Source organism: Pleurodeles waltl, chromosome 2_2, assembly GCF_031143425.1.
Source record: "Pleurodeles waltl isolate 20211129_DDA chromosome 2_2, aPleWal1.hap1.20221129, whole genome shotgun sequence".
Classification (NCBI taxonomy): Eukaryota; Metazoa; Chordata; class Amphibia; order Caudata; family Salamandridae; genus Pleurodeles; species Pleurodeles waltl.
The window spans coordinates 1,098,026,327-1,098,047,083 of NC_090439.1; positions in this window are offsets into that span (position 1 = coordinate 1,098,026,327).

Below are 20,757 nucleotides of genomic sequence, written 5' to 3' on the forward strand. Positions count from 1 at the left end.
GTTGGTACGATTGAACAGTGTCTGGATTTACATTGCATTACAGAAAAGTCAAAGAAAAGAGGGGAACCATAAATTTGGCTCTCATGGACTTCCAAACTGTGGGAAATTATTGGTGGGGTATGGGTATTGAAAGGGTCTTTGCTGACCTGCTTTGCTGACTATGTAATCAAACATCTGGAAAGGTCTGGTTTGGGAACAACGTGGAACTTGCACAACAAATACACTCAACATTGGGGGTTCATCAGGGTTGTGTTATGGCCCTGTTCCTGTTTCTGCTTGGTATTAATTGCCTGGAAAGTTTCCTGTGCACAGTGGGGAAGGACTTGCCCAAAGTGGCTTCCCGTTTGTCCCAGTCCTGCTATATGTGGAAGAGGAGGTTCTACTTGCGAGAACCGCATATGAGCTGCAAATCCTTCTAATGCTTTTCGCAACTTTATGGATAACCGAGGGCTGAAAACAAGTATGATAAATACTTTTGTTATGAAATCTGACCCAAAATACACCAAGTCCAAACATTAAGGCCCTCATTACAACCGTGGCGGTAAATGCCGCCTACCGCCACACTGACGGCCGCCAACATACCGTGGCCACTGCGGTATTCCACTACGGGTATTATGATCCACACTGAGAAATCCGCCACTATACAGACACCCACACAAGTCCGCGAGCCCAAAGCTCAGTGATAAACTGAAGATATCCAAACCTGCACCGTTACACCAACAGGAATATACCCACAGTATCACAACCCATGAATCACCGCAGCGGTCTTTCAACCGCGGTAAACCATTGGCAGTACACACCGCTGAGCTCAAAATGCACACACATTTACAAAACTACACCACATTGGACAATTCAAACTACACACACCTGACACACATACACACACCACACCCACACACCCAAACCACCATAAAACACACACCCACATTATCCACAACCCCTTCCATGAAAAAAAAATATTGCTAACTGAGAGACACAAGGCAGGAGCACCCACTCAATCTGAGGCACAGAACACCATCACCCATACACCATCCACGCACCTCACACCACACACCCCAACACATCCCCCCACACACCCTCACACATATACTCACACCACAAGCATGGCACTCCAAAGACACCCCAGGTTTTCAGAGGAGGAGCTAAGGGTCATGGTGGAGGAAATCATCTGAGTAGAGCCACAGCTGTTCGGATCACAGGTGCAGCAGATGTCCATTGCTAGGAAGATGGAGCTATGGCGGAGAATCGTGGACAGGGTCAACACCGTGGGACAGCACCCAGAACAAGGGATGACATCAGGAAGAGGTGGAACGACCTACAGGGAAAGGTGCGTTCGTGGTTGCAAGACACCAGGTAGCTGTACAGAGGCTGGCAGTAGACCCCCACCTCCTCCCCCACAACTAACAACATAGGAGGAGCAAGTCTTGGCGATCATGCATCCTGAGGGCCTCACAAGAATAGCAGGAGGACTGGACTCTGGTAAGTCAAATCTTTTCTACTATATCCCCCACCAAACCTGCATGCCATCACAAACCCCCAACCCTACCCTCACTGCATCACTCCACCACCTCACACATACCCCACCATCACAACGCACCCATCCCAATACCAAGCCCTGCAGGCAACACCAAAGCATTGACCCCCAACACAGACCTGCATGGACACCCATCACCACAGCATGCCCATTACAGAGACTCACCCAGCCCACAAAATCACCACTCACACAAGGCCCAGCTGACAGGGAAATCACAACCATACAGGGAAACACACCCATGCACAAGATGGCACACGCAGATACATTAACATTGCATTTACATCCCCACAGGACCCCTTCTCAAGTTCACCCAAGAGGAGGTGCCAGCTACATCCAGTCCCCCCCAAAGAGGCCCACAGTGACGACAGCAGCTCTGCACGCCTGGATCAGGATGACCAACCTGGCCCATCAGGGACCTCTGGACAGTCGGGTACCCTGCCACAGTGCCAAACCCACCACAGAGCCTCACCCCTCAGGAAATAACCGCACAGCACCCACCCAGCGGGCCCATCCCTCTGTCCCCAGGACACATCAATCAGCAGTGTGTCCACCACTACAGGGACCCCAGGCAATCCCACAACCCCAGGACGATCAGAGACCTGGGGTCAGTGGGCACATGGTTCAGGGGACAGAGGCACAGGACAACAGGGAAGCTGGGAGGACTGCTGTGCGACAGGGGGAGGACAGGCCCAGGGAACCCACTCTCCACGAGGCCCCCTCCAGCATCCTGGGAGCATACCACCATTCCCAGGAGACCATTGGCCAGATACTGGCCAAGCTGCAGGAGACCCACCGGCTGCAGGAGGGACAGTACCTGGGGATCAGGGATGACTTAACAAACATCTACACCATCCTGGTCACCATTGCAGGGGTGCTGGCTGACATGTCCAAGACCATGAGAGAGGCAGTGGCACAACAACGGGCCCCTGACACTAGCCAAACCGATGAACAGCCTTTCACCTGCGCCGGCGCTAGTGGGCAGGAGGACCCGCCACAGGAGCAAAAGGCCAGCAGCACCCCACCCCCTGCAGAAGGAGAAGCACCCTGCAAACAGTCCCTGCCATCCAGGCAGAAGCCAGAGAACATTGCCAAGACCCCCTCCAGGAAATAAGACTCTCCTGATTCTTACCCTTCTGTCCCACTCTGTCACCCTGTCCACCTTGAACTGCCATTGCTCCACTTCCCATGCCCCTTTGGACAGTGCACCTGTGATACCAAGAGACTGGACTCTACCCTGGACTTTCCTCCACCATCAGCCCAGCCCATTGCACATCCCCCTATACTTATGGGCACTTAAATAAACACCCTTGTGACAAATACAAATCTGGAGTCTGTCAAATGATTCACAAATGTATTAGTAAAACTTTATCCAAGCATTGCAACTCAAATGTACAGTGAAATATACTTTGGAATGACCTTTGGATGGGCAGTAGTACACATAGCAGGAGCCACAGTGGGGCACAGGGATCTGAAAATAGATATGTCAAAGGGTACAGTCAGTGGCCATAGACATAGGGTAGGAGGCTGCCTTGTACAATGTCCATCAGATAACTGAAATGTAAAGTGGACGTACAATGTCTTACATGTGTGTCACTGGAAGTATTGCTGAATTATATTACTCCTGTTGTCAACATCTTCTTCCTCTGCCTCCTCTTCCTCACTGTCCACAGGCTCCACCGCTGCCACAAGACCATCTCCAGGCACATCCTCCTGCAGAAACGGCACCTGGCGTCTCAAGGCCAGGTTGTGCAACATGCAACATGCAACGATGATCTGGCACATCTTCTTGGGTGAGCAGTACAGGGATCCACCTATCAGATGGAGACACCGGAACCTTGCCTTCAGGAGGCCGAAGGTCCTTTCTATAATCCTCCTTGTACACCTATGTGCCTCATTCTAACGTTCCTCTGCCCTTGTCCTGGGATTCCTCACTGGGGTAAGTAGCCATGAGAGTTTGGGGTAACCAGAGTCACCTGCAAATACTGAGGGATACCTGTTAGCCACACACTCACCCTTAAGGACAACCCCATACCCATACACCAATATTTACTGGGTGGGGACCTTTGGCTGACCTATTAGCCACACCTCTGGAGCTGGGGGACAAATGCCACATGTGTACCATCAATGGCACCAATGATGTTGGGGATATGACCAAGGGCATAAAAGTGAGCTTTCACTGTGGCCAAATCCTCCACCTTGGGAACACGATGTAGCTGCGCATGTGTTTCAGCAGGGCTGACAACAGTCTTGTCAACATGTTAGAGAACAATGGCTGAGACATCCCTGATGCCATGGCCACTGTTGTTTGGAAGGAACCACTTGCCAGCAAATGGAGCACTGACAGGACTTGCACTAGAGGGGGGATACCAGTGGGCTGACGGATAGCTGACATCAGGTCTGGCTCCAATTGGGCACACAGTTCCTGGATTGTGGCACGATCAAGTCTGTAGGTAATGATAATGTGTCTGTCCTCCATTGTTGCAAGGTCCACCCGGGGTCTGTACTCCGGAGGATGCTGCCATCTCATATTCAGCCTCAGCGGTTGAAGCCTATGGAAGAGAACGGTGAGCAGAGGGTCATATTCCCACATCTATTGCACTAATGCTGATTTCTTTACTTTATAGAAACAAAATGTGAATCCGAAAATCAGTTGCTGTGCCAACGTCTGATGTGACGCAGTTAGGTGTCCTGCCCTGTGGCCCCCTGAAATGGCAGATGCCTGACCTGAGTGGAGGGACAGGTGGAAATGAGGTAATTGCGCTGGCGTTGTGCGCCGTCACGGTCGATGACCGCCGCGCAACTTCGCATTGGTTATCATTGGGCCCTATGGGTTCCAGGAGCCAATGGCCATGTACGCGGTGGTGACGGTACGCACCGCTGCGGACGACACCGCCATTTTCTATCGATCCACTCACTTGCTACCTGGCCTTCAACAGGAAAGGACCTACACTGCAAGTGCTGCTGTGACCTGTGTCTGAAAGCGACAATGGCTCATGTGTCTGGGGAAAGGGCCCCTGCCTTCACTGCGGAGGAGCTGGAGAAACTGGTGGATAGGGTCCTACCCCAGTACACGTTACTCTACGGTCCTCCAGACAAACAGGTGAGCATGATGCGCGGGCCATGAATGTAGGGAATGCTGTGTATGTAAGCCACATGTGGGGGGGGTAGAGGCGTCCGGGCCAGAGTGCACCATGTAAGGTGGTCAATGTATGTGCGTCAGGGGATGGGAGTGATCTGGTGGGCCATGAGTGTGACGGTCCGGACGGTTGACTAATTCCCTTTTCTGCTGTCTTTTGCCTGCAGGTCAGCGCCCACCAGAAAAAGGGTATTTGGCGTGCCATCGCCAAGGAGGTGTGGACCCTGGGGGTCTTTGACTGGCGGAGCACCCACTGCCGCAAGAGGTGGGAGGACCTGCGCCGCTGGGCAAAGAATATGGCGGAGGCCCAGCTAGGGCTGGCCTCCCAACGAGGAAGGAGTGCCCGTCACACCATGACCCCCCTGATGTTCCGCATCCTGGCGGTGGCCTGTCCGGAGTTGGATGGGCGCTTGAAGGCATCACAGCAGCCACAAGGGTTTGAGTACAGAATCTGACTCCTGCTTTGCGCGCGTTAAGAGTTACCTGGGTGGGGGGTGGCGGCTATGGATGCCCCTAGGCCAGGGCGAAGATGGCAGGGTAGGTCCCTTGTTGGGCGGTCTCTGAAGCACACCTACCCCAATAGTGTTAGTGGGTATCTACTACTGGGCAGGATCCTGTGGGTTTCTGGGGTGCAGCTGATGGGGTTAGGCTTTGTACCCCATGGGCTGGTGACTATCTTAGTAACTGGTTGGGCATGCCCTAGTGCATAGGGCTGCTCCCTGTGTGTTGTGTACGCCAACGGTAGTGGTGTTGCTGGCATTGACCAAGTGTATCCTCTGTCTCTTCCCCCCCTTTTTGTTTTGTCACCCTGTCCTTATGTGCATTAGCATCATCTGGCGGAGGAGCAGAGGCAACGGCGACAGAGGGAGCTGCATCCCACATGGGCCAGGAGGCCAAATCCACCACCGGTGAGGGCACCAGTGGGACGGAGGGTGAGGGGAGCACCACGACGGGGACAGGAGAGGAGACCACAGACAGCGACTCCTCCTCTGATGGAAGCTCCCTGGCAGTGGCGGAAACCTCTGTGCCCACCCCATCAACAGGCACAGCCGCCACCCCCCCTACCAGCACTGCCCTCCCAGCAGCCCCTCAGCTTGTTTCCCATGCCCGCTCACCCAGGAGGGTGGGCATCTCCTTTGCCCCAGGCACCTCAGGCCCTGCCCCAGTCAGCCCTGCTGCCCTCAGTGAGGAGGCTATTGACCTCCTGAGATCCCTCACTGTTGGGCAGTCAACCATTCTGAATGCCATCCAGGGTGTTGAGAGGCATTTGCAACAAACAAATGCATACCTGGAGGGCATTCACTCTGGCGTGGCAGCCCAACAGAGAGCATGTCAGGCTCTGGCCTCAGCACTGATGGCAGCCCTTGTCCCTGTGTCTAGCCTCCCCCCTCCAACTTCCTCTACCCAGGCCCAATCCCCTCAACCCCAGCCTATCCCAAGAACACCTTCAGACCAGCTATCACCCAATCAACACACAGAAGTGGCTCAGGCAAACACAAGCACCACACATCATCCCACAGGCACAAACACAAGCACCATACCCATGCAGACACACCAACATCCACTGCCTCCACTGTGTCCCCCTCCTCCTCCTCGTCCAGCTCCCTCCCAGTATCGTCTCCACTCACACCTGTATTCACTACATCCTCATCCACTACCTCCATCACAAACACGCCCATCACTACTCAACCCTCAATGGCAGTCACCACCCCCACAATCATGCACACGTCCCCTGTGTCCTCTCCCAGTGTGTCTTTTACCCCTCCTCCCAAAGTACACAAACGCAAGCACCCACCCACCCAACAGCCATCCACCTCACAACAGCATCCAGCCCATGAACCTTCACCCAAACTCAGCAGACAGACACCTCCTACAACTACTCTCTCTTCCTCCACTCCCAAAGCCTCAACCTCTTTCCGCCCCAGTGTGTCTAAAAAAAATTTCCTGGCAAACATTGACCTGTTCCCTACCCCTCCTACCGCCGCCATTCCCCTCGGGCCAGGGTGTCCAGAACCCAGGCCAGCACCTCAGCCACCAAGTCGCCGTCCGCTGTGCAACCTGCAACTCCCAGAGGCTCAAAGGGGACACCCATCAGGACAGCCAGTGTGCCACCAACCCCTGCAAAAGACCAAACCATTCCACCACCTGCCAAGGTGTAGAAGGGGACAGCATGCAGCAAGAGCAAGTACCACGACCCACCCAGCAAGGTCTCCTCCAAAACTCCAACTGACAGAGCCAGGGTCACAACAGCATCTGCCAAGGGGAGGAAGGGGCAGAAAACCGAAGGCAAGGTACTTCAGCCGACGGAGGATGCAGGTGAAGCCCTGGTGCCCACCAGCAGAACCACCAGCCCTGCCACCTGCACCGAGTGCAGCACCACCAGCAGCCCCGCCGCAAGCACCGCCACCTGCACTGCCACCTGCACCGCCACCTGCACCGCCGCTGCCACCACTATTGTCAGCAGCAGCATCCCCAGTGGGCAGCCGTCCGAGGCTGCAGGAGAAAAGCTGGAGCCTCCCTCCACCGCTGGCAGCACCGGCACCTGCACAACAGCCAGCACCACCAGCAGCCCCGCCGCAAGCACCGACGCAAGCACTGGCACCTGCACCGCTGACAGTAGGACTACTACCAGCAGCAGCAGCCCCAGTGGGCGGCCGTCCGAGGCTGCAAGAGACGGGCTGGAGCCTCCCACCACCACTGGCAGCACCCCCACCAGCACCGGCACTACCACCACTTAGCAGCCTTAGGCGCCGCAGGATGGAGTCCAGCCCTGCCTCCATGAACTATCATGCTACCTGTTCCCTGCAAATCTCGTGCCTCAGACACCCAGGTGAGAGAATGTGAACTTGCACACTGCATCACTGGACACAAAGCCCCCTCCAGAACCAGTGGAGATATGCATCCACTCACCCTATCCTTGGCAGGATGAAGCACTCTGGGCACAAAGCCCCCTTCAGAACCAGTGGAGATATGCATCCACTCACCCTATCCTTGGCAGGATGAAGCACTCTGGGCACAAAGCCCCCTCCAGAACCAGTGTAGGAGCCACCCAGTTGAGAGACTGTGGCTTTGCATTCCCCAGGAGCAAGCAGTGGGCAAACCACCCACTAGAGAGACTGTGACTTTGCACTCCCCAGGACCAAGCAGTGGGCAACCCACCCACTTGAGAGACTGTGGCTTTGCACTCCCCAGGACCAAGCAGTGGGCAAACCACCCACTAGAGAGACTGTGGCTTTGCACTCCCCAGGACCAAGCAGTGGGCATGTAGCCCCCTCCAGGAGCAGTGGCGTTATTCCATCTTACGGCTGAGGTGCTCCCCCCTTCCCCATGCCCCTGAGGTGCCTGTGTGTTTTCAACCTGATGCCCTTGCAGTGTTCTCTCCGTTTTGAGGCAGGAGTCAAGTGTGGGCTTGGCCCATGATTTTTGTCCCAGTGGCCCACGAACATTTGTGAAGGACAATGGACGGCCTTCTGTACATATTGTATATTTTAGTAAATCCTGTTTTTCAAATTCTATAGTATATCTGCCTATTCCTAAAATATCACTGGTTTGACTCAATTCCTTTTGTCCTTGCGTTCTTCCAGGGGGTTACGGGTTGTATATGTAATGTTGTTGCATGTGTTTATGTGTATGGTGTTGTGGGTGGGGGTCGGGGTGTTGCGTGTGTGTGTCACTTTTTCCTCCCCCCTCCCCTGTGTACTAGGTGCAGTACTCACCGTCGTCGTTCGCCACCGTCTTTGGTGTTCCTGGTAGATGAGGAGGTATACCAGCATGGGCAGGACCTGTAACTCGGGCTCCATGGCGTCCTGGTTCTTCGTTGAGTGTCGAGAGGTGAGTGGTTTCCCTTCCAAATACTGTTTCCGCAGTGCTTTTGATGGCGTTGGTACCGCCCCAGAAAAGCTGGTGGATAGGTGGGTTGTGATGGGGTGGGCGGTACATTATCTTCCGCCTGGCTGTTGGCGGAGACCGCCGCTGTGTTTGTTGCTACTGCCGTGGTGGTTGGAGTGTTAAAGTGGCTGGCTGTGTTGGCGGTTTCCACCGTGGTCGTGATCGTATTTTTTTTATCGCTGGCCTGTTACCGCCGCTTTAATACAGACCGCCAGGGTTGTAATGAGGGCCTTAGTATAGCAGATGTGGAAGTAGCCAAAGTCCAACACTTTACTTATTTGGGTATCCCTAAAAATGCAGAAATAATTGGAAGTTTTTAATAAATGTCAGGTCCATACTGTAGGAAACTGGACTCCTTTGCAGATGTCCCCCCCACTTTTTGACTCAATTTGAACTGCTGGATGCTGGTTTTTGGCTCTGACAGTGCACTGAAACCTGGTAAACAGGCTCCAGTGCCAGTTTTCTTCCCCCTTAAAAACAACCTACTAAATTGTGAAACAATTGGCAGGACTTTAGCACCCCTGTAAGTCCATAGTAAATGTCATGCCCAGTACCTAGGTCATGGGAACTAAAGAGGGTCCTTAAGGGCTGCAGCATGTATTGTGCCACCCTAAGGGACCCCCCATACATGCCATTGCAGACTGTGTATCTTGATGCAAGCCATAAGTGAAAACATGACATGGCACACTCGTGTGCATGCCAAAGTCACTGCATGTATTATGTGTAAGTCACCCCTACAGCAGGCCTTACAGCCCTAAGGCAGGGTGCATTATACTACATGTGTGGGCATATCTGCATGAGCAGATGTGCCCTGTAATGTCTAAATCAGTTCTTAGACATTACAAGTGAACAGGGAAACCATCTTAAGGCACTGGTCAAAACGAGTTTCCCAGCTATATAATGGTGTCACTGAAACCTATGGTGTTTGGTATCAAACACATCATATTAATAAACCCACAATGATTCCAGTGATGGATTTATTAATGCATGCACCCAGAGGGGACCTTAGAGGTACCCCCTGAAACTTAGTGTGCTGGCTGACTGGTACAGTACAGCCTGCCACCACAGACAGGTTTCTGACCCCCTGCAGGTGAGAGTCCATGCTCTGGAAGGCTAGAAACAATGCCTGCTCCAGAAGAAGGTGTTTACACCTCCCCCAGCAGGATGGCTAGTAATTTAGCATACCAAGGCCAGGGACTTCAAAGTCCCTGCCACCTTTGATATGCAACCCTCGGCATCCACTCTTCCTGGAAGATGCGGCCCCCTGCCCTCAGGCCCATTTGGCACCAAGACAGGCGGGAAATTAGATAGTCAGGAGGTGAGTTACACTCCCAGGCTAGTCACAACCCTAGCGTGGGCTGCCTGAAGTGAACACGAAAATAGTAATTCCACCATCTTGTGTGTGGTGGAATTAGGCACTCTGGGACAGGGGTGCACTCACTTCCCACTGGAAGTGGTCATACAGGGTGTGTAGAGACCACAAGAGTGAGTAGCCCATTGGCTACTACCCTTCACCCCCCTTAACGTCCTGAAATTCAGTATTTAGGTGGCCTGATGACACCAAGAACTTAGATTTGTTGGACCAAAGAAGAAGAAGAAGGACACCAAAGCGGCACGTAAAGCAACAACTGAGGAGCAGCAATTGACTTGACCCTAACCCTGACGTCCTCGACAGTTGCATCAAATTCGACTCTTCCTGCAGCTGCTCTGTCTCCAAACACCTGGGAGGACTGCCAGCACTTCAAGGAACCACCTGCATCTCCTGTTTAGTAGCAGAGCTCCTCCCCTGCATCATGCAGACACCCAAGAAGAACCAGGAGAGCCCTAGACTGTGGAAAAGCTGACACCAAAAAGCACCACTGCACCCGAGCCTGGCTTCAAGTGGGCCAACGGTGCCAATGAGGTTCTGAGACCTTCCAAAGCTTAACCCCACCTTGGGTTTGGCCAGGTTGGTACCCTAGTTGCCACCTGCAGCCTCTTTTGTGCAGGAACCAAGAACTGCGAGGAGTCTTCACAACGTGACCCCCAGCCTGAGTTGATGTGGACCGACGGTGGCCCTGTGTGCCCAAGACTCTTGAGACCAGAGCCCCACTTTGAGTTCAGCCAGACTGGTCACCCAGTCCCCACTTGCAGCCTGTTTCCCAATAAAGTGAATGGGACAACCAAAGCTGCAAAGCACATCTGTTCCTGGACACCCCGATGCTTCCTGAAGTGATCTGTTAGTGCTGCCTTTGATCTTGCCCCATGCTTACCTTAACTCCAGAATAACAGTCCTGTAAGTTGTTGCTAAGTGCCTGAATGCAGGATATGTTTCTTTTTCTATAGGATAACATTATAGCACCCGAAGCTGAAGCGACCAAGGTGACCTGTTGGTGCTGCCTTGGACCTTGTCCCATACTTACCTTAGCTTTCGAAGGCTGAGCCTGTAAGTCGTTGCTAAGTACCCATAAAGAATATATGTTTCTTTCCCATAGGATAACATTAGGGCATCTGACACTGAAAAGCACCTCTGTACCTGGATGTCCCAAAGCCGACTAAGGTGACCTGTTAGTGCTGCCTTGGACCTGGCCCCATACTAACCTTAACTCCAGAAGATTGGTCATGTAAGTCGCTGCTAAGTACCCGGTATCCAGTATATGTGCCTTTTCCCCATAGGATAACATTACTGCAGTAGAGTCAATACAAGTGTACTTTAATGTGACTTAAAAATTGATAACTAAAAAAATACTTACCTGATTACGATGATCTAGGTGTCTAAATTTATATGAAAATCTGCTATCTTTTTTAAACTGGTGTTGGATTTCTTTATTGAGTGTGTGTCTCGCTTACTGGCTCTGTGTATGCAATAAATGCTTAACACTATCCCCTGATAAGCCTAATCTGCTCGCTCACACTACCACAAAAAGAGAGCATTTAGGGTTATTATTTTATCCCATGTCAGCCAATAAGGGTCGCCTGTACTATCTGCATAGTGTACCCCTACATTGGTACACAACATAAATACCCATCTTCCTACACCTACAATATCAGAAAACTATTGACTCAGTTTTCCACTTTTCTATGAGACTTGGCCATAAGCCAGTAAAGGAGATCTTGCACATTTATAGGAGTAAATATATTGCAATGAACACTTATGGTGCTGGCATATGGGGGTATGCCAAAGTGTAACAGGTTCAAAAAGTGGAAAACAGATTTCTATGTGGACTTCTGGCCCTCTCTCATTCTACACCCACTTTATTATGTCATGCTGAAGTTGGCTTTGGATTTGTGGAAGATGTCAGCAAACTTAAATTTATGGTTTCATGTATGGAGCAACCCCAAATCCAAACGGGCTTGGCAAATTGTTTCTGTCTAGCTTTGGATCGCACCCTAGATATCCCTTGGCTGGCGTACATTAAGAGACTTCAAGATTTGTATACCCTGCTAGATAGTACTTCCACACAATCAATTGCTATGATGAAAAGACACTTTAATAATGCACATCAGAAGGCACAATACGAAGTGAGACAAGCATTTCAACTCAGTGTTCCCCATCTGCCATTAAATGTTACACCTTCTCTGAGGCTTATTTGACCCTTATTGCCGATTCATGGCCAAGATTTCTTCTTACTAGGCTGAGCTTTAACCTGATTCATTTTTTGGTAGCCTTCCTATTGTATTGGGGGCCGTCCATTCAGTATTCCTGGATATTTTTTTTTTTTTTAGATCACTAGATTTTGACTTTTTACTGTATGTGAATCTCATTACGTGTGTCTCACCCAAGGTAATGGTGTGGCAAATGGATTGTGCTTGTTTACCACTAGTGTCCGCCTTTTAAAATAAGGTTGCAGCGATGCAGCAAGGTTAAGGGTCATGTGACAGGTTCCATATGAACACATGTTCAAGTGTGGGTGCACACATGTGCGGACTCTGCATCGGAGACTGTTGTGCGCAGCCTGGCAAGTGCACACAGATAGCCTGGCACAGAGGGGACTTTGCAGCATTAGATATAGTCCTGGGGTAGGCCTCATAATGTTAGTGTACTGTAATGGGGAAAGTCAATGCGATTTCCTGTTTTGTCTGTAGTGACACTTTATTATACACATAAGGAGAAAACTTCGTTAGAGTGCAGTTTTGCTGCCCTTTGGTATACAGAGACTATTAGCACATAAAATTGGTGTGTAACCTTTGCAAGAAAATCAGTTCTGCAATTTCCAAAATGACATCTTTACAACTTATAGGTCATCCAGAATGGTCATATTGCTCTGGCTCACCTTAGGGTCAGGACTTAGGTTTTTGTCATCCTACTGTGCCCAGTTAATTACATTTCTCTCCAGCAGCAGGAACAAAGGCCTCCCCAAACAAAGGGTGCAATTAACAGTACTATACCCAGCTCCTGAGGAGAAAGGGGTTTGGACGGAATGATTGTCATCAATCAGCTATCACACTGTACCAGGGATGGGCCTGCCCAAGCCCACTGAACGAAGGAGGGAGAGCAGACTTCTGGAGCCACCCCAGGAGTTGGCTCTCTTTGAACTTTTGGTATGCAAGACCGTGGCAGAGATGTCAGTGAGGAATGAAGATGAGACCCCAGAAGCAGATGTGGCCAGCTACTCCTGGATGGCACCATTTTGAACTGTCCCAGCATGCTGTGCAGAAGGGTTGGGACCAAGAGTGGAAAGGTGACTTGTCACCTTAGGATTGGCCAATGGTGCCTGACTTTTTAAACCTTCCTCTCCTCTTTAAAAACTCTTGCATAAGGGGGACACTCTGTCTTTTCTGGTGATTTTTCTGCGCTTCAATACTGGACCCTGGGACCACCATGGAGAACTGAAAAGGACCACAATGGTGCCCACAAAGGACTCCAAAAGTCTCCCCAAAGGCCAGTGAGGCTAGCCCCCTTACGTCCCTTGAGGACCAGTTGGAGTTGGAGGAAAGCCCTGGATTGTGCACCTAGAAACCAAGACCAGAAGGAGCCAGGAGGACCAGCTCACTGAGGACAACACCACTTTAGTGGTGAGGAGGTCTGCTGCAACTGCCGCTAGTGTCTAGAGCATTCCACCAGAAGTAAAATGAGCCTAAAATTAGCACAGGATCATTGAAATCAGCCCAATAGGGCCCGAATTATGGATTTGAAAGTTTGGTGACTTTTCTACCTGCCGCCATTCCATCACATACCCCTGGGGTAGGCCAGACCCCGGGGTCATGCAGGAGTTATTTCTTCAGGGAGGGGGCGTGCACGATGCCCCTTCATCTGACACTCTGCTGGCCCAGGAACCCCAACCCGTAGACTGTTTTTAACCCCCCCATCCATGGCGGTGGCCTCACCCCCACTCTTTTTGCTTGTGTGTGGGGGAGTGGGATGACCACATCTGAAGGAAGGGAGGAAGAAACTGCCGGCTGCTGGGGCTGCACTCGAAGGTGCAGTGGTGGGCTCCCTCAGCTGTCCCCCACAAGTCATCCCATCCTAAATTCCCCTAGGTGTTTAGTTTTGAAAAATGTGTGGGTTTGGCAGGTTTCCCTAAGTGCCGGCTGAGCTACAGATCAAAATCCACAGCAAGGCACTTAGCATAAACAGGTCAGTTTTTATTAGAAAAATGTGATGTGTCCATGATGTGTTTTGGGGCATTTCCTGTGACAAGCACTAGGCCTACCCACACAAGTGAGGTACCATTTGTATCGGGCAACTTGTGGGAATCCTGGGTGGGAGGAAATTTGTGGTTCCCCTCAGATTCCAAACTTTCCATTACCAAAATGTGAGTAAAATGTTTTGCCACATTTTGACATTTGCACAGGGTTCTGGGTGCCAGAACCTGGTGAGAGCCCCACAAGTCTTCCCATCCTAGATTACCCTAGGTGTCTAGTTTTGAACAATGTCTGGGTTTGGTAGGTTTCCCTAGGTGCCGGTTGACCTATAGGCCACAATCCACAGCTAGACACTTTGTAAAAAACAGGTCAGTTTTCATTAGAAAAATGTGATGTGTCCATGTTGTGTTTTGGCGCATTTCCTGTCACGGGCACTACGCCTACCCACACGAGTGAGGTACAATTGTTATCGGGAGACTTGAAGGAATGCAGCATGGAAGGAAGTTTGTGGCTCCCCTCAGATTCCAGAGCTTTCCATCAGGGAAATGTGAGGGAAAATTGTTTTTTTTGCCAACTTTTGAGGTTTGCAAAGGATTCTGGGTAATGGAACTTGGTGAGAGCCCCACAAGTCTCCCAATTCTGAGTTTCCCTACATGTCTAGTTTTAAAAAATTTATAGATTTGCTAGGTTTCCCTAGGTGCCGGCTGAGCTAGAGGCCAAAATCCACAGCTAGGCACTTTGCAAAAAACATGTCTGTTTTCTTTGGGAAAATTAGATGTGTCCACGTTGTGTTTTGGGACTTTTTCTGTCACGGGCACTACGCCTACCCACACAGGTGAGGTACCATTTTTATTGAGAGACTTAGGGGAATGCTGGGTGGAAGGATGTTTGTGGCTCCCCACAGATTCCAGAACTTTCCATCACCGAAATGTGAATAAAAAGTGTTTTTTGTACCACATTTTGAGATCTGCAAAGGGTTCTGGGTGCCAGAACTTGGTGGAAGCCCCACAAGTCATCCCATCCTAGATTCCCCTAAGTGTCTAGTTTTGAACAATGTCCTGGCTTGGTAGGTTTTCCTAAGTGCCGGTTGAGCTACAGGCCAAAATCCACAGCTAGACACTTTGCAAAAACCAGGTCAGTTTTCATTATTAAAATGTGATGTGTCCACATTGTGTTTTGGGGCATTTTCTGTTGTGGGCACTAAGCCTACCCACACAAGTGAGGTATCATTTTTATCAGGAGACTTGGAGGAATGCTGGGGGGAAGGAAGTTTCTGGCTTCACTTAGATTCCAGAACTTTCCATCACCAAAATGTGAGGAAAACCTGTTTTTTTCCCCACATTTTTAGATTTGCAAGGAGTTCTGTGGGCCAGAACCTGGTGAAAGCCCCACAAGTCATCCCATCCTGGATTCCCCTAGGTGTCTAGTTGTGAAAAATGTGTGGGTTTGGGAGGTTTCCCTAAGTGCTGGTTGAGCTACAGGTCAAAATCCACAGCAAGGCACTTAGCATAAACAGGTCAGTTTACATTAGAAAAATGTGATGTGTCCACATTGTTTTTGGAGAATTTCCTGTTGTGGACACTAGGCTTACCCACACAAGTGAGGTATGATTTTTATGGGGAGACATGGGGGAATGCTGGGTGGAAGGAAGTTTGTGGCTCCCCTCAGATTCCAGAGCTTTCCATCAGGGAAATGTGAGGAAAAAGTGTTTTTTTTTGCCAAATTTTGAGGTTTGCAAAGGATTCTGGGTAATGGAACCTATAGAGAGCCCCACAAGTCACCACATACTGGATTCTCCCTGGTGTCTAGTTTTAAAAAAATACACAGGTTTGCTAGGTTTCGGTAGATGCCGGCTGAGCTAGAGGCCAAAATCCACAGCTAGGCACTTTCCAAAAAACATGTCAGATTTCAATGTAAAAATGTGATGTGTCCACGTTGCGTTATGGGGCGTTTCCTGTTGCAGTCACTAGGCCTACCCACACAAGTGAGGTACCATTTTTAACGGGAGACCTGGGGGAACACAGAATAGAAGAACACGTGTTATTGCCCCTTGTCTTTCTCTACGTGTTTTCCTTACAAATGTAAGACAGTGTGCAAGAAAGAAGTCTATTTGCCTGTAATTTACATGCTAGTCCTGAATTCAGAGATGTGCAAATAACCACTGCTTCTCAGTACCTTATCTTGTGCATATTTTGGAAATACAAAGGTGTCTTTGATACCTATTTTTCACTCTGTATTTTACCAAATGAATTGCTCTATAGCCGGCATAAAATGAAAACCCATTGCAAGGTGCAGCTCATAGACTGGCTCTGGGTACCTAGGGTTCTTGATGAACCTAAAAGCCCTAAATATCCCGCAACCAGAAGAGTCCAGCAGACGTAGCAGTATATTGCTTTATAAAATCTGCCGTAGCTGCAAAATGTTATAGAAGAAAACATGGACAGAAAAGCTCCTTTTTTCCCTCAGTTTCAATTTTATTTTTATTTCAGCTGTTACTTACTTACATACTGTAGGAAAACCTTGACGGGCATACACAATTGACCCATTGCTGAATTCCGAATTTTGTCTACTTTTCAGAAATGTTTAGCTGTCTGGGATCCAGCATTTGTTTCACACCCATTTCTGTCACTAACTGGAAGGAGGCTGGAAGCACAAAAATAGTAAAAATGGGGTATGTCCCAGTAAAATGACAAAATTGTTTTGAAAAATGTGGTTTTCTAAATCATGTCTGCCTGTTCCTGAAAGCTGGGAAGATAGTGATTCTAGCACCACAAACCCTTTGGTGATGCCATTTCCAGGGAAAAACACATGCTTTCTTCTGCAGCACTTTTTTCCCACTTTTCCCCAAAAATGAAATTTTAGCTGTATTTGAGCTAATTTCTTCGTCTCCTCCAGGGGAACCCATAAACTCTGGGTACCTTTAGAATCCCTAGGATATTGGAAAAAAAAGAACACAAATTTGGCGTGGATAGCTTACGTGGACAAAAAGTTATGAGGGTCTAAGTGTGTACTACCCCAAATAGCCAAAAGAAGGCTTGGCACCTGCCGGGGGGAAGGGGGCAAGGAATGGCAGCGAAGGGGTTAAAATACTTTATTGTGAAAATCCTGACAGTGTTTAGTGATTACAGTACATATGCCTTATTGACAGTGACATTTGTACACACAAAGTACTGTCTTTTATGTGTGATTTGTTTATCTTAAACATAAGACCAAGTCAATAGACTTATATTACATGCCTGTATGACTCATTTTGGGGTCAAATGTGTGATTATGCAATGTCATCTATGGTATTTTCCATCTGCCAACATATATATTTGTACATTACTGCATAGTATTTAGTAGTGTGTGTGTAATAAATGTACTTCTTCTTTCTTAAAGAAAAAGTACTGGACGGACAACCATTTATTGAGTGCTATTTTTGGGTGCAAGTGAACAATGATTACTAGCCAACTCCATCCCCCCGAGTAGGCCTTGGACTGCTCTGTCGAGAGAGTCAAGCACTACAACAGGGTGCTTGGTTCACAGTAGGAGGAAATGTGGACCTACTTTTTTGTGCAGGCCACACAACCAATAACCTAATGTCCTGCACTTCCCTATTCAGGGCCCATGGTTTTCAAATCTTCCACTGTGCCAATGTGATAACTCTTCAAAGCAAAGCATGAGTAATTTTATTTTATTGTGTACTCTTAGCAAGTCTGACTTTAATAAGGAAACTTATAAGGGGACACAAATAGGTCGATGAACCTTTTGACTCGCAATTAAGATGTTCTTACCATAGCTTCATTACATAATCAGTAATCAATACACAATAACCAATAATCATTAGTAAATAATAAAATCAATAATCAATGGAGTCAGTAATTATCACGCACCATGACCTTTCAGTCATGAATAACCACACCTTTAGTAAAAGTTTAGAATAATTATTTCCCTATGTTAACAATGCTAAGGTCATGTAGATAAATCTGAAAATCAGATGAAACGCATTCAGAAATAATACTGGTTGTCCAAAGCGGCGGAAGAAACGTAATCTAATCAGAGCTTGAACTAAAACACATTCTAAAGTTATGGTGCAAATCAATAGTAAAGTCAGCTGCATCAATGTTATGATGTGCATGAAGTTCAGCAGAGAAATTCGTCAAGCATTAGTCCCTGCTATCATAATTCATTATTGAGAATCCTTAACTAACATCAGATTAGCATCAGCGTGTTGGGCTTCATGCAAAACAATTTAGTAACACAAATTTGGAAAAGCATTTAACTATGGTTCTATCAAAACAGCGCAGTTGTTACCTAGAAAGGCGCATAAAAACGTAGTAGCCTCTCGGTGAGGAAGAAAATGGGCAGTAATGCTGTCTTCTCTCTGTGCAGTGTCGTTAAGTCAAAGTTACCTAAACTACCCACCAAATCCCTATTGGTCAGTTAATCGTATGTTCACACTCTCACCAAAAAAACTAATATCCTAAATCTATGAATTCTAATATTTCTCTGTTCACATATCATTGATTGGTTCGTCTTGCGATGTCCTCATCATCCGGCTTGTCAGGTAACAATATTGTTGCAGCTTCTACTCTAGTCAGTATCTTCATTGTTCTTGTCCTGGGAAAGTCAGTCTCACACACATTACACATAAAATGTTTCATTAGCAAGAACATCATCTCCTACCAGTCGGTTCACACGAGAAGTTTCTGTTATGAGCACATTTAAACAGTACAATAGAAATTTCACAGTTTAACTTTCTTGGTCAGCTATTTCATTAAATGCTAAGAAATACAGCTTTTATATGAGGCCTGGCAAATAGGCCAAGACACTTGTTAAGTTAAGGCCTACAATTAACAAGGCTAAAGCATACTGCATAACCCTTAATATGACATATTGCTGCATTAGTCTAATATATATTCAACATTTCATATTATTTAATCATTGATTAGTACACTTCGTTAACATTGGTGGCCATTCTTCATGATCACATTTTCAAATGCATGCATTATTTTTCTACGTTATTATATTTTCAACATAAACTTATTATTCAAAATACATAAACACTCATTCGACATTTTTATTAAAACACCTGCGCTAGCATACCCGTAATTTTTTTCATCTAAGTGTTTCCTAGCCCTGCTTTTTCTTGATGCCAATATTGGGAATTATAAACATGCATTTTTATTTTTAAAGCAACTGGGCAGCCAGCAAGTTTGTCATGAGGTAATTAATTATATTAAATGTTCACTAGCCACAAGGAAGAGCTACTGAGGCTTATTAATTGTATGTCCTATACAATGCTTCTTTTATGAACTTCTGCATGACGTTTTTACTGTTTTCCTTACTTTGCTTGCAAAATAAAATTGTTTTTTCGATGAGGAATGGATACGGAGGTAGAGTAATTTAGTGCTTTAATAATGAAATATGGCACAATTCAGCTTTTTAAAAATAACATATCAACAACATATTTATTAACTGTTTTAACTTGTATCTGTGTGCTTTTATGGCTATTCATAACTGAATAAAGTTGATTTGTCTGAGGTTGTTCCCCTGAAGGCCACAGGATAGGTCGAGGACCCCACTGATGTTAAAGGACAGGCCTAGGCTTCTATGCGCACACTAGATTAGAGTGAGGCTCAGGTCCAAATCAAACATGAGGATACTAGTAGTTAAGCAATTAGAGTGATGGAACATGAATTTACACAATGAATGTCCCATTCCAGCGTATGCCATATGTCCAATATGTTTATTATGAACTTTTAGGACAAAGGCATAAGGTCTGAATTATTTATTTTGAAAAGCATATTTTATAGCCAATAGGTCTTTATAGGTGGATTGTTATTACACTCTATTAAAGCCTGTAGATAAGTATTTTCTAACAGGGTTCCCATATATTACCATAGCAAGCAAAGGTTGTGGTTATCCTCTGTGACAAACTCCAGATTATTTGTTAATTACATTGTTTTTAAGACCTGTCTTCACAACACCGCTGTCTTCCTAGGCTTATGTGAACACCTGAAAAAGCTGTAAGAAGGGGAAGGAACGGACAGGTTGTGCATCCATCCACATGATCATCTTCTATAAAAAAAAAAAAAACATTTTATATTGAAAAGTAGCTCTAATCATCCTCTCAGAAGAAACTCTAATGCTTATAACTGAGAGAGACGTTGTTAATGCAGACCCCAACTCAGATACAATAAGGAGGGGCTTTGCATGGTGCAACCCTGTGACATATACATTAGAAAGGAGTTGAGAACTCTCTGACAAGAATTTAAGGACATTGTTTTAAATTGAACTGCTTTCCAAAAAACATACAAAGTGGTTTTGCACTGCAAACTCTTCCACGAGTACCATAGGAATAAATTTTACATTCTTAACTCCTTGTTAAACACCATCGGTGGGGGCTTTGCAGTGTGAACCCTCTGTCAAAAGAGGAGTGTTAGATCTGGAATCCTTGGTGCGGTTTACCGTGTCTTTGTGCATCTGCCTTCTGAATTTTTGACTATGTGCTAGATTTCGTTTTTGCTGGTTTTTGGTACTCTGAGCACTTTACCACTGCTTACAAGTGCTAAAGTGGAAGAGCTCTCTGTGTAAATTGTGATTATCCATGATTGGCATCTTTGATTTTCTAGTAAGTCACTAGAATAAAGCA